Source organism: Macrobrachium nipponense, chromosome 24 (assembly GCF_015104395.2).
Source record: "Macrobrachium nipponense isolate FS-2020 chromosome 24, ASM1510439v2, whole genome shotgun sequence".
NCBI lineage: Eukaryota > Metazoa > Arthropoda > Malacostraca > Decapoda > Palaemonidae > Macrobrachium > Macrobrachium nipponense.
Window position 1 is genome coordinate 29,212,129 of NC_061091.1, and position 15,000 is coordinate 29,227,128.

The window sequence follows — 15,000 nt, forward strand, 5'->3', positions numbered from 1 at the left end:
TGATTAACACCTTTGGTGGAGGGTCAGAGACAGCTATCATCGTTGGAACTGACATAAGAGTTCATCAAAACAAACTTACGGGTTCGTACCTGTTAAGGAAGCTGACTTCAATGATATCCTGATTCATTATGTCTGCTTTCCTTATGAGATCCAGCGATCCACTCAGGGGGCTGAAGACCTCTTGGAGACTGTCAACCGGTTAAACCTCTATGTGACTAGACTCCCTACAATACCCTTGTTCCGGACGCTACCAAGGAACAAGTTGACCACCTGACTAAGGATCAATGATTGTGGGAGACTGTGTCCAGTCTCCACAAACAACCACAAAATACCAATAGTCCCAAGGTAAGAACAAGGGTATTGGGTTATGGGATTTCAGGGGTAGACCCTTGTCCCATTACTGGATGAGCTGCTACAAACTGTCCCAACGTGTAGCAGTCTTCATACAGAGTAGCACTTGCCCCAGATAGTGCGTCGCAACCACTGATTTGCTTCTCCAAAAGGTTGCGTCCAGGATATTTTGAAGGGATCTATTCTGATTAAAAGCTACAGAGGTTGCTACGGCCCTAACCTCATGAGTCTTCACTTTTCAGTAGCCTGAGATCCACTTCATTAGATGCTGAATGTGCTTCCTTGATTAAATGCCTTATAAAAAAGGATAGAGCATTCTTTGACATTTGCAGAGAGGGCTTTTTGACAGAACACCAAAGTCCCTCTGAATGGTCACGTAAATGCTTCGTTCTTTCCAGGTAATGCCTCAGGGCCCTTACTGGACAAAGAACTCTCTCTACTTCCTTACCTGAGAGATGTGACAGGTTTGGAATGTAGAACTATTTGGTCCAGAGCTGAGAAGGGCTTTCGTTCTTCATTAGAAAACCCAGCTGTAGAGAGCAGATAGCATTGCCCTGTCTGAAACCTACAGCTTTGCTGAAGGGATTTCACAGACTCTTTTCGCTGTTGCTAGACTAACTAAGAAGAGTGTTTTCATGGTGAGGTCCTTAAATGATGTTTCCTATAAAGGTTCGAATCTATCACTCATGAGAAAACTTCAGGACTACGTCCAGATTCCATGCTGGAGGGGACTGTAGTCTCGCCTTAGTAGTGTTGAAGGATCTGAGAAGGTCTTGGAGATCTTTATATTCAGACACGTTTAAGTTCCTGTCATTGAAGACATCTGTGAACCTGGTTATGTATCGCTTAATGGTTGTAACGTTACGACTTCTCTTAAAGTCTGCAGCGAAGAGTCTCTTATTCTCCCTTCCTATTGCAGCGAAGATTCTTCTTCTCAGCAATGGATAGGACATAAGACAGCGACACTCCATGAGGGTGTCCATGGTATGGATACTGGGACAATCTATTAGGATTAAGTAATGATTGTTCTGGAACAACCTACTAAGTCCACAGCGTAGACCGTTAACTGACTCGGGCGCTCTGACAGCTGCCTATTGACTGCGTTGTCTAAGCATCCGAGAAAGTCACGTGATCTTTGCCTTTTAAAGGGTTATGCCGAGAGACCATACAAATTGTCTATTTTTTGTCACTGATGCTGGACGGCAAGGTGGTGAATCTCTTAACGAAGTGATGATTCTCTTAAGGCATGTGCCCAATAGGCGAAAGTCAATTGCCTTCTAGAGACCGAGGTCCTCAATGGCAAGATATTCTCATAGTAGTTGAATCTCAGCTAAGAAGAAAACAACACTGTTTCATTGAAAACTAAGGTGGAAAGTGTATGCAACCTACGTCTTCACAGCCGAATCGAGAGAAGGATTCTCAAGATTCTGAACCTGTGCTTACAAAGGACTGAAAACGCTAACAGCTATTTCATTGTTGTAAGTTGTTGTTGTAATGAAAGCGGGGCAATTTCCAATAATGAAAAACACAGGGAAGTACTACTTCTCGTGGGCTGATCATATGGAAGTAGAGCTGGCAGGTCGGGGAGCAGGCTATATCTTCCGTATATATCTGTCAATTTGGGGTGAACAATGAACAATTGCACCCCTCCAAATACAAGATATTATAAAGACAAACTCAGATGTCTGAAGAAAACATTCTGCATTCTCGCAATGCGATGCAGTGGGAGACTAGTAAAGACTTCTGTTACCGTGCGGTAAACAAAGATGAAAAAGTCTAGAATATATAACTCTGTTGAAAGTTCTCGCAATATCCAAGGGGATGCAGATGTCATTCATATATGCGAGAATCCTTGTTAATCAGAGACCTAAGCCCGTCTTCTGCAGTACCCTACTCAGTTAGTTCTTGCTCTCTAGCTATCCTGAGTTGCCAGGAATCCATTCCTTGAAGGAATGTGTTCGGCTAGAATAATAGAGCGTTAAAAAAAAAGGGATCTCTTATGCTCGAGCAATTATATTTAAACGAAATGAATTTCGGTAAATACAAAAAACTGAGGTGGTGTTGTCATGACCATACCATTAGTATCTTAAAATCGAAACTGGTAACTCCTGGGATGCAGACAGTCCCGAGTTGCAGTTTTATTAGGATATTACTCTCCCGGTCACAAACCGTAGAATTAACTACGGTATGCGACTACCCCCCGGACAATTCAACTGCTTAACAGAATCATGTCTCGAGGGTAATATACGACGTATATTTGTAGATTTCTGTACAATGACTTCCATCCTAAATTCTTTTCCCTTCGAGGAATGAGAATAAGGATTGGAAATCTAAACTCTTCCTTCTCTAGCCAAGAGAGTGAAGGAGAAGTCTTCCCTTAAGGAAAACTTCAAAAGTGAAAAACTGAAAACCCCAAGACGAAAATTCAAGCCAAACTGGATGTTCGCTTTTGTATTCCAGGGTTGGTCGTCTAATGAGAGATATTCTTTACTTCAGTAGTAATTCTTCTTGCAAACGCTAGAAATTCCAGGAATTCGAGCATTCAGCGAGGTACCCGATTATCGTAAAAACAATTATCGGAGATTCTCGATATTAAGTCCTGCGTGGCCTTTTGGGCTAAGGCAGAGTGGACCTAATTCACCAACTCTTGTGCTGAAAGAGGCGCATAAACAGGTCCAATGCAAACAGCAGTTCTGCATTTTGAATGGGTGTGACCCCATTCGAAAGGAAAGAACACATTTGGACCCTTTACTTCAGGATCCCGCAGAGAAAGAAGCCGCTAGTTCGTTCGACACGTCTCGAAGAGCTTTGTCAATGCAAGACATCAGGTGAACAAGCTCTTCTGTATCAGCAGACTTGAAGGTTTCTATTTTCTTCCCCAAAGATCACAGAGTCCAGTCTAAGAAAATTAAATACCTCGAAAGCTCTAAAAAAACCCTTTGAGGAGGTGGTCCATTTCAGAGGTAACCAAAAAACCTTCGTCTTTCCCATGGCCGTCCGACGAGAAGAGTCCACAAGACTCGAGAAGTCCCCTTGGGAAGACGCGGGAACTCCCAGACCGAGAGCCCCTCCAGTATCATACCAGATGCTAGATCTGGATGCTAATCTGGCCGGAGGAAATGAGAAAGCTGTCTTTCCTTGGTCTCTCTTCGTATACTTCCCTTCTTTCCTAATTTTCAACGCTCTCTTCGGAGAGCGTGATAACACCATCTTTGTAAAGTCGGACTTTTCAGTTGCCTTCTCTCGAGTGAACTCTGAAGGTGGGGAATGAGGGGCAGCTGGAACAAAGTTTTCCGGTAAAAGTTCCGTGAAAACTTTCATAAGTCTTTTCAAGCCTGACAAAGGCTGTAGATCTCTCTGATTCTCTTCGTCAGAAAAGTCTTTCATCGGGCGAAAAGGAGAGGGAGGGGGGTCATCCTTCCTTCTGATCGACCCATAACAGACGTAGCGATGTCATGCTTCGTCAGTGTTTCCGAAGAATCTTCTTGACGCCTGCCTAGTGTCCTGGCGTCGAGAATCCTGACTCTCGGCTTCCTGGTGTCGAACTTCATGACATTTGGCGTCCTGCTGTTCAAATACTTGACGTTCAGCGTCTTGGCGTCCAGCCTCTTGACGCCTGGCGTCCAGCTGGCTTCCAGAATCTTGACGCCTGGCGTCCTGGAGTCCAGTCTCTTGACGCCTGTCGTCCTGGCGTCCAGTTGGCTTTAAGAATCTTGACGCCTGGCGTCCAGTTGGCTTTAAGAATCTTGACGCCTGGCGTCCAGCTGGCTTCCAGAATCTTGACGCCTGGTGTCCTGGAGTCCAGAATCTTGATGCCTAGCGTCCAGAATCTCGACGCCTGGTGTCCTGGAGTCCAGAATCTTGATGCCTAGCGTCCAGAATCTCGACGCCTGACGTCCTGGCATCCAGGTTATTGACGCTCGGCGTCCTGTTGCTCAGAATATTGACGTCTGTCGTCTAGGTGCTGAAAAAAACCTTGACGCACTACGTCCTGGCGTCCAGCTTTTAGAGACATGACATCCTGGCATTCAGGCTCTTGACGCTCGGCGTCCTGGTCTCCAGCATGTTGACGTCTGTCGTCTAGGTGTTGAGAACCTCGACATTTTTAAGTCCTGGCATCCAGCATTTCGTCCCAGCTTTTGACGTATGCTGTCTTGCTTGTAGCAGGCTGATAAGACTGCATTAATGAGAAGAGCTTCTGCTGCAAATCTTGCAGTAAGGAAATTTGCAGTCCAGCGATCCACCCAGGGGGCTGAAGACCGATTTGGAGAATGCTTCCTGCTGCTGGGGACAGACTGGGGAAGCCGCAACATCAATATCACTCTCTTCATCCTGTTCGGCTAGAGGCGAACGTCCTGAAGACGAATGCCAAACTGCAGGAGCAGCTGGAGAATGAACTGAAGGCATCCAATCGTCCGATACTTCCTTTCCTCCTACCAATGACGACGGCCGCCTGTGCGACATCTTGTGTCTTAGCTTGGTAGGAGAGCAAGCATCGGAGTCGAAAGAGAAGCGTTCAGGAGTTGTAGCACACTTTTCTCGACGCCTGGCTGCTACAATGACTACATCCTGGCAGTTCTTGACGCTTGGCGTCCTGCTCTACTAGATGTGTCTTTTAAGGGGTCTTGATAAGATTGCATTAAAGAGGAGAGCTTCTGCTGCAAATCTTGAAGGAAAAACTACGGTCCAGCGATCCACCCAGGGGGCTGAAGACCGAGTTGTAGACAGCTTCCTTAAAACTGCGGTCCAGCGATCCACCCAGGGGGCTGAAGACCGATTTGGAGACTGCCTCCTGCTGCTGGGGACAGCTGGGGAAGCCTAAACCTCAGTATCTCTCTCTCCATCGTGTTTCGGCTAGAGACGAAACGTCCTGAAGACGAATGTCACACCGCAGGAGGGGCTGGAGAATGAACTGAAGGCATCCAATCGTCCGATACTTCCTTTCCTCCTATCAAAGACGACGGCCGCCTGAGCGACATCTTGCGTCTTAGTTTGGTAGGAGAGCAAGCATCGGAGTCGAAAGAGAAGCGGTCAGGAGTTGCAACAAGCACCGAAAGTCTCCCTTCGTCCGATACTTCCTTACCTCCTGCCAAAGGTGACGGCCGCCTGTGCGACATCTTGCGTCTTTTATTGGCAGGAGAGCAAAGATCCGGAGTGGCAGCCTACAATTCTCAACGCTTGGCGTCCAGCCTACGAAGCCTAGCGTCCAGCCTCGTCTGAGTACTGCGTCGTCAGACGACGAATAAAACACTTTAACCTCGCCTTTCCAATGGCGAGGGTGAGCATCCTGGGGATCGTCAACATGTACGCTCGAGGGGACGGCCGCTCGGGAGCTAAAGCCTCTCGCCTCCCTTCGTCGGTCGACTTTCCTTCTCACAGGGGTTGGTGAGTTTGGAAGAGGTCTAGGACTAGGAGCACGACAGGTCCAAGCGGTCGCACCCTCCACTGCACTTACACTTGCATTGATTTTAACACTGTAACTTGTGATTTTAAGATCTCTCACATTCGACCATGATTTCTCCCTGTTTCTACAGGGGCCTTTACTAAGGGCTTGAATGGTCGTTATCATGTCCTCTAAAGTTGGACAAACACCTGTATCAGTAGGGGGAATAGGAACTATTACTACGGAAGCAGGATCAATATGATCACTTGAATATTTATAGGAGAGCGAGACATACTACTCTTAGCTCTCGTGATATTATTATTTTCAAGCTTTCGCACATAGCAATAATATCCAGTCACATTCAGGTAAAAGAAAACATTTTTCCTCATATCATCCAACTCACCACTCTTGCCTCTTACGACTATTCTTAACTGATATAGATAGAATAAGGATCTATTGAGGTTTTAGCAAGCCGAGAATTATATCCTCTCACCCACATTCTTACTCTCGAAGCAGAGTCAGACATTGTTTGGAAAATGCAAGAGAGAGATCAAGGATAAGCAAGAGTCAAAGCAATAATATTCTAAATTAAACATTCTTATCAGCATCATTCATTATGATCCATCATCATTATTAAGATGATCCACATGTACCCAACAGCGGAAAGCCAAAGCGCAACCGTGTACTTCCCCAACTAAACTGTGAAGAAACATGGGCCAAGCGAGCGAAATTCCAACGATGTCACCGATGCGGCGGCAGGGAAGATCTGAGGAATAGTTGGAACGGTTCTACGTACCTGGGTAGAGGGCGCACAGGTGGTGCACCCGACTACCCAATCGGCGATTGCCGCAAGTTTTGAATTTCTGCCGTGACGTCAGGGACGTAAGCTTTATATATAACTACCAGGTGAGTTAGATGTTTGAAAATATAGGTTAGGATACTAACCCAACCATCTTAACCTAACCTAACCTAACCTAGTAGAACGTGTTACCTGACCGGTACCCCACCTTCCATGAAAATAATCTTAGAAGTGTAACATAAAGGTTAGGATTCTTACCTAACCTAGTAGAATGTGTTAATAAAACGGGGGTGGGGGGGCCGTCTCGTACCCTCATATAGAAAGATGATATTAATATGAAAGTAAATATAATAAGTAAAATGTTATCCAAAAAATTGTTATGGATCAGAAAGGCATGTAAAGGTGAATATAGAAAAAAGGAAAAAAATGCATGTGTAATTTTGAATATCTAAAATGTAAAAATGTAATACCATCAATTTTCACGTTATTGACAGAAAGGTCTCGAAACGTCCTAAAACCTCCTAGTCCCACCCCTCAGGAGACTTTCAGGGGCCTGCCCTCAATTGTAACATAATATTGTAAGATATATAGGGCAACATTATGAAGTGAGAACAAGTCAGTGCACATATTAAACAATACCATGAAAACGGAACAGAAATAAATGGTTGAAATAATATTGCACGATTACAAAACAAATGAGGAAAAGGAATATATGTAACAATGCATGAATCCCCCCAAAACCTCCAATCGCAATGTAGGGTTAATAATGCAACATGATTGGTTAAATAGACGTACCCCCCCCCCCCACACACACACACACAAACCCCATCTTTTATCTCCTTAAGAAGTCTGTGTCTGAAACAAAAGCTCCCTTATATCATGGCATATGCGCAGCAGGATTAGCGCATGTGTAGTAGGATTCGACGTCGTAATAGTAGTAGTAATAAGTGGATTTCGGCTGTGTAACAGCTCTATTATTGGTTTATTTATCACTATTTCAGCTTGTATTCAGTTTAAAATGTCATAAACAGGAGGAAATAACACAATAACACGGCAAACCCTTCCCCCAAGTGTTTTACCCTACCCAAAACCCTGCATTACCATCGGCCCCTACCGTAGGATAGAGTTGAACGGCATAATTCTCCTAAGTGTTTTACCCCACCCAGAACCTCGCATTCCCATCAGTCCCCCTTACCAGAGGATGGAGTTCAATGGTAAATTACATGTTAATTACAGCCGGCCAAAAAAATATTACTTTAAATTCTTGTTCAGGAGGTAAAACTGTGTAGAAAAACATCAACTGGCATAGTCTAGTTCGCCGTGGTATAAGGGCTTAGATCTACCATGAATTGCAAGAGGCACAAACTTAGGCCTATGTGAGCCTCCAAGTAGGTAGTACTTAGCAGAAAGCCATCATCAGCACCTTTCTATCTTATTCAAAAAAATAAAAGAGAGAGAGAGACTCACATTCACCAGTACCGTTTGAAGCCATCCTCCGAAAAAGTACTTCACCACATCCTGACACCGGAGATGGTCATCAGTCACGAGTTGTTGGTGGTGAGAGAAGGAGCTCGAGACCTCTGCTTTCGTTTCGAAGTAAGTATTTTCTCCAAAGTTGGAAATTAAGGTGATATTTTAAGATTAAACAGAGGGTAATGAAAAGTCTGGCTCTACGCAGTGCACACTACCTCCATAACGCTTTCGAAATTTTTACTTACAACTCCAAATATTTAGAAGACTGTCGCCATCTCGATGTATACAGAGTTGCTTGTCAATAAAATTCCCATTCCATGTGCTAAAACCGTACACCACTTGTACCCATAGACGCTGAGGCACTTTCATCCCAAAAATCGTAAACTATGACTTCCAACCACGACTTTAATTTCCAAGGGAACTACGATTTTTGGTAGAAGCAGCAGCAGCGTTCACTAGATAATTATTTAAATAAATAGTTAAACGGCAGTATAAGGTCATGAATTGCATAAATGTTTTACATATTCATGATTATTAATTTGAAAATATTCGTTGCTGAAAAAGTAACTAGATTCCTAACTCAAAGTTTATCAGTGTTGCCAATTGGTATGTGTTTACCCACCAAACTGGGTATAAGACTTGCACAAAAGCGGGGAAATTAGTGAAATTTGCGTATCTATTTGTAGTATATAAACACATTAGAGCAATTTTATCATTATTACATTAATATGACAACTAGAATTCGTGGAAACAGTTTGTAAATGCATCGGCGTATGTGTGAAGCTACACTAGATTGGCGACAATGAGTCATTTTGCCGTCGTCTGTTCTTATCTACTTCAAAAATATGTAATTTTCCGGGGTTAATTTGGTAGCAAAAAACGGATAATAGACATGAATTAAATAAACATTTTGAAGTAACAAGGTAAAGTTAAACTAAATAATAATTAAATTAAACAATTAAGGGAATAAAGTTTTGCACCTCATAAACCGTGTACTCGTGCGCTGCCCACAACTGTGTTTGTGGAGTGACTGCTTAGGAACCAGGAATCGCAACGTAGTTAAAGTGCAATTTGGAGTGAATTAAGACCAAAACATGTATAATTACAATCAAATAAGCACTGTGGAGTTTCAGTTGTGATTGTATAAGGATAAAAACCACCGATTACAAGGTAAAAATGAATTTCAGTCCAAACCATGACCTCGGGAATAAGAAGATTTATACTTTCACTAACATAGGCAACAAAATGTTTTATTGTGCTGATTACAACAGCAATCTTGAGTAAGATCAATAAAAGTTACAACTATACGCTAACATTGTTCAAATGAGTGCTGGGAAAGCTGGGAAAGATGGTGGCTTCGCTGCGCTTACGAATGGTACCTCACGTGGGTACCGCCATATTGGATTTCAAAACTGCCTTGAAAACATATTTTACGAAACCGCACATGCTTATTTTAGTTCGTATGGTGCTTTCATATATCACATTATGTTGACGAAACTTCAATCTTTTGAATGGTATGCTTGAAGATATAATTGTATTCTTATTTCAACAATTACATATCGAGTGAATAAGGCTGATCCACGCGATAACACTGCAGTGTTTCCCCCTTACATGGGTTATTGCATGGTATTAGTCTAGGTGACGGTCTTTCGTTTTGTCTGGTGTAATGCCAGGTAGATCTATATTACTATTCCGCGGCGGCCTAAACTATGGCAGTTGCGGTTTTTCTATGCAGTTTTACCTCCTGAACAAGAATTTTAAGTAACATTTATTCGGACGACTGTAATTAACACCCAGGAGCCAGTAATAAACATGGCAAAATACAATGGACGCCCAATCCCTAGTGGTTGTCGTATCTGCGGTTACGTTCCTTGCAGTCCGTGCGGAACTATTCTTTAGAATTACCGGTAATTCTTCAGAACTAAGCCGCATCACCAGTTTCTAAAAGACATTTAACAATCCTTCATTTAATGGTGTTTTTTCAGTGAATCTCATCTTGTTTTCTTGAGGAAATAGTTATTTTAACCCCCTTTTCCACCCAACAATCTTGGGTGCTCCCAGTTGGGAATTGGGGGTTTTGGGTGGGGAAATACCAGAAAGGAGTGCTTTGCAGCAATAATAATTGGGAGCACCTACAGATTCGCGGGCCCACTCGATCGCCGACCTAAATCTGCGGAAGAACGCCAAAACCAATATGGCGGCGATACCAAAACAACAACAAACAAAGTAGGGAGCGACTACATATCCGCGACGATCGATTGTGTGTCTTGTCAGTAAGGCCGTGGCGGAACGGCGCTTCACGCCTTATCCGTATATTTAAAGATTCTTGGCAAGCATGGCATGTACTGGCCAGAGGTAATGTTGCGCTGCGCACGCTAGCCACAGGGGTTAAGTAAGGCTACTTACCGTGGCGGATGGATTTGGGTGTCATGCGGCCCGGGAATCTGTAAACTACCCAATAATTGTAACAAATACATAATAAAGACAAGATCACTAGCTAACCTAACATACCCTACCTAACCTAAGTTAGAAGCTGTATCCTCACCTTGTGAGGGGGGGTGTTACTCCCCCTGCGACCCCCCCCCCCCAACTTCGCCACTATATTAAGTTATAAGAAGAACGGTGGACAAAAAATTTACCAAAGTATAGGCCTACTTACCAGAATATTATGGACTTGGAGGGTATAATAATGCAGCTTCCAATAGAAAATAATGTAGGCAAATTTTGTAGTCAATGTAGAACAGCTTAAAATACGTTCTCTCTCTGTCATCCATACTTTGGGACCAACCTCTTCACATCCCTCCACCTTCTTTCTATGGAATTTGTGCGCGCAAGGGTCACAGGATCCACAAAATTTACGGAGCGGTTCACTTGCAAGTGCTGGTACCCTAACTCCTGTAAGCAATTATAAGCCTTTCAGCAGTCACTCACTATTGTCGTACCAGGCTCAATAAATTCCTGTATAATGGGCAGCAATGTTTCTGCTGACCTAAGCTTTACTAGCACTAAAAAACATTGCCTCGTTTCACGACATAACCACCAAACACCCACTGCCCATCAGTAACCCTACCAACATTATATATTCTCTTCCCAAATTTAGATTCGTCGACCTCAACAGTTAGGCCCACACCACCAATCTTACCACTATTTTTGAAAACCCAACTTATTGCCACCTCTCGGCAAAATGAAGCCCAATCACATATTGTCGCTTGGGAAAGCTCCAATTCCCCTTCAGCTAAGTTATAAGAAAAGTTGGTAATTCTTCAGAAGCACTCCGCACTGGATATTAAAATAAATAATCACCTACATGGAAAGAGCTTGTGAAAAGCAATATAAAAAGTATAGTCATTATATGAGAGATTGAACGGGGTGGAATTAAATGAGCTTGATAAGTTTTTACCTCGAATTTTTCCTAAGTCGGGAAAGGTGTTTCCTCTACGGTAATGTTTACTTTTAATGAGCCCTCTAACTTACTTTCTTACGCAAACAAAAGCAGTTCCAGTTACTCATCATTGGCTGAGAGGTGTGACATCGTTATGACGTAATGGGTTTCATAACCAATTACGAACGACTTTAGTCGAAAACTAAGTTTCACTAGTATTTCAGCGGAGTAATAAAGTTACCTGTCCAGTGTCCACTGGTATCCTTGCTTGACTGAATACTCGAATAATGAAGCAAAAACCGGCATTTTGTCTTCCTGTAGCTATGGCAGAGGCAGTGGCTGGCCCTTCTGGCATCAATTTTGACAGACACCTTCGATTTCCTACCGATTTTTTGCAGTGCAATGTGGGTTACGGTGAATTTTATCATTATTTCTCTAGTGGTGGTAAAGAAGTTGTGATTGAATATGCTCAAAGACATAATTTAATTCTAAAGCAAAAAAACTGCGAGTGTTGTGGAGCTATTTGTCGGATCGACTACAACAGGAACGCCTTTAGGTGTGATTGCTCTGTAGTGACGAAAGGACGTCGGCGTAAGCGATGCGACACCCAAATCCATCCGCCACTTTAAGTAGCCTTACTGTAACCCCTGTGGCTAGCACATGCAGCGCAACATTACCTCTTGCCAGTAAATGCCATGCTTGCCAAGAATCTTTAAATATGCGGATAAGGCGCGAAGCGCCGTTCCGCCATGGCCTTACTGACAGCACACACAAATCGATCGTCGCGGTTAGAAACTGGTGATGCGGCTTGCTTCTGAAGAATTACCGAAAAGTTAGGACAACACCATAACTTAAACTTTAGATTAACTTCAAAACAGAGATGGGATTTTTCAAACCACGTTCCTTTAGACAAGGAAACACTAAAATTGCATCGCTTATGTCGACGTCCTTTCGTCACCACATAGCGATTACACCTAAAGGCGTTCCTGTTGTAGTCGATCCGACAAATAGCTCCACAACACTCGCAGTTTTTTTGCTTTCGAATTAAATTATGTCTTTAAGCATATTCAATCACAACTTCTTTACCACCACTAGACAAATAATGATATTCACCGTAACACACATTGCACTGCAAAAAATCGGTAGGAAATCGAAGGTCTCTGTCAAAATTAATGCCAGAAGGGCCAGCCACTGCCACTGTCATAGCTACAGGAAGACAAAATACCGGTTTTTGCTTCATTATTCGAGTATTCAGTCAAACAAGGATACCAGTGGACACTGGACAGGTAACTTTATTACTCCGCTGAAATGCTAGTGAAACTTAGTTTTTGACTAAAGTCGTTCGTAATTGGTTATGAAACCCATGACGTCATAACGATGTCACACCTCTCAGCCAATAATGAGTAACTGGAACTGCTTTTGTTTGCGTAAGTAAGTTAGAGGGCTTATTAAAAGTAATCATTACCGTAGAGGAAACACCTGTCCCGACTTAGGAAAAATTTGAGGTAAAAACTTATCAAGCTCATTTAATTCCACCCCGTTCAATCTCTTAGAATGACTATACTATTTATATTGCTTTTCATATGCTCTTTCCATGTAAGTGATTATTTATTTTAATATCCAATGCGGAGTGCTGCTGAAGTATTACCGAATTACCTAATGCCATTTAATTTAGTCAACGCAAATTTGATATCTCGTAACCAGCATTTTGGTTAGCCATTACATTGATACACCTCATAATTCTAATAATTATTCTGATAATAATTTAACACCTACCGTTAATTTTAAACCTTTAACGATAAATGTGATTGTTAGTGAACTAAAATTATCAATAACATGAATGACGTCATGATTCAGTCAACACAAATTGGATTATCTCATAACCATTAGTACCATATCAACATTGGTAGTACACCTCAAAATTTTAACATAATTATCCTAATAATTCAACATGTACCTTTAATTTGAATGCACTATAAATACACCAGTACAAGGTATGACAACGATTGAGTCAACACAAAGTTGATATCTCATAACAAGTACACCTTCTTTAGCACTATTTAAACACTGGTACTTCTCACAAATTCAACATAATTTAACCTAATTATTTAACACCTACCTTTTTAATCCTTTAAGTATAATTATTAATGTACTGTTAAATCATTAACTTCATGACACCCCAGAGAAGATGTTGCACGGCGGAAGTCTGAGAAAAATGAGGTGTTTCCGAAATGAACAGCTGGCCCAAGGATCGAAAAAGGAACTGTCAGTAGTGTGGCTGTTTTTTCATGCAACAGGTGGCGTTGGCAAAGTTGTCAATTTTTCTTTTTAGGGACTCTCTCTCTCTCTCTCTCTCTCTCTCTCTCTCTCTCTCTCTCTCTCTCTCTCTCTCTCTCTCATTATATATATATATATATATATATATATATATATATATATATATATATATATATATATATATATATATATATATATATATATATATATTTACGTATTGAACAAACCTTGTAGTCCCAAATGTAAAGAATGGAAATGTTAAGAGGGAAAAATTGAAAATGGAGCGCTTCGGACTTGCCTTAGATACCTGTAAAGGGGATTTGTTTAGTTTTAATCTAGAAGGTCGCCATTGAAAACCAGCTAATTAATCTACCTTAAGTTTATTTACAGAAAAAAACATGGACTGGCCTGGGATAAAAGCAAGACAACTTGGCCATAGGTGGTCAGAGCGCCATATAATGTCTGGATCGTTCCTATCTTTCACAATAGGGGGGCCAAAATCAAATCTAATTCAATGCTGGTTTCCAAAATTGATGATAGGTATCTTGCGGTAAGGAAGCACTTGCGAGGAGACGTAGCACACGTGACTCAGTATCTGGAAATTAGTCCCAGATTAACCATAATCATAAAATAAGGACTTCTTGCACAATATCAGTTAATCACTTTTGTCTAACACACACTGCAGAAGGAACTCTAGTGCTTAAATGAGATATTCAATGAAGAATTTGTCTGGGACGATCACAAAAGGTGGCATGCGGCCACGAGGTAGGAAAGGAACAAAGGGATGTTCATTTGAGAATTAGGAGTTTGAATGGGAAAATGTGGAAGAGTTTACTTGACTTGGAGGAAAAGAGCTGGCAATATGACTGTAACTCAAGAAGTACCTGGATGCCTTATGTAGTGGACCTTTGGAGAATATGGAGTCGGCTTTGTCCGAGGTCGGGGCGCACCAGTTAGCCCCTTTGTAGGCCTATAGGCCGGCTGTCTTGGACGTCTGTCCTGTGTCAAGGACTGAGGTGGACTGAGGCCATCATTGGGCTCAAAACTTGGGTGTTGGGGCAGCTTCTCCCCCGCCCCCAATGGCAGGTCATCCTGGGAAGAGAACATACAGCCAGTAAAGGTTCACAGGAATAGGGATCTTATAAGTAGGCCTAAGAAGTACCTAGCTAGCTACACACTTCCTTTTGGGATACGTCCCTAAGCAATAAAGGAATCCCCCCCACCGCCCCCCACCCCCGCTACTAACGGAAATGAAATCTCTGGCCTGTTTTGTGTTTCCCGCCTAAAGTCAGCTGATGTTAGGGGTAAGAGGGCTGCTCTTCTAGCAACTAATTT

The 15,000-nt window shown here is 42.5% G+C and overlaps 1 long non-coding RNA gene across 1 annotated transcript in view; it reads right to left on the minus strand.

Moving 5' to 3' along the window:
- Positions 1–13,604, minus strand: part of LOC135203863 (uncharacterized) — a 43,453-nt gene extending 29,849 nt beyond the window's left edge. The window contains exons 1-2 of the long non-coding RNA XR_010312060.1: positions 13,508–13,604; positions 10,666–10,901 (exon numbers count right to left, since the gene is read on the minus strand). This is a non-coding gene — a long non-coding RNA (uncharacterized LOC135203863). The remainder of the gene's footprint in view (positions 1–10,665; positions 10,902–13,507) is intronic.
- Between the last annotated feature and the right edge of the window lie 1,396 nt (positions 13,605–15,000).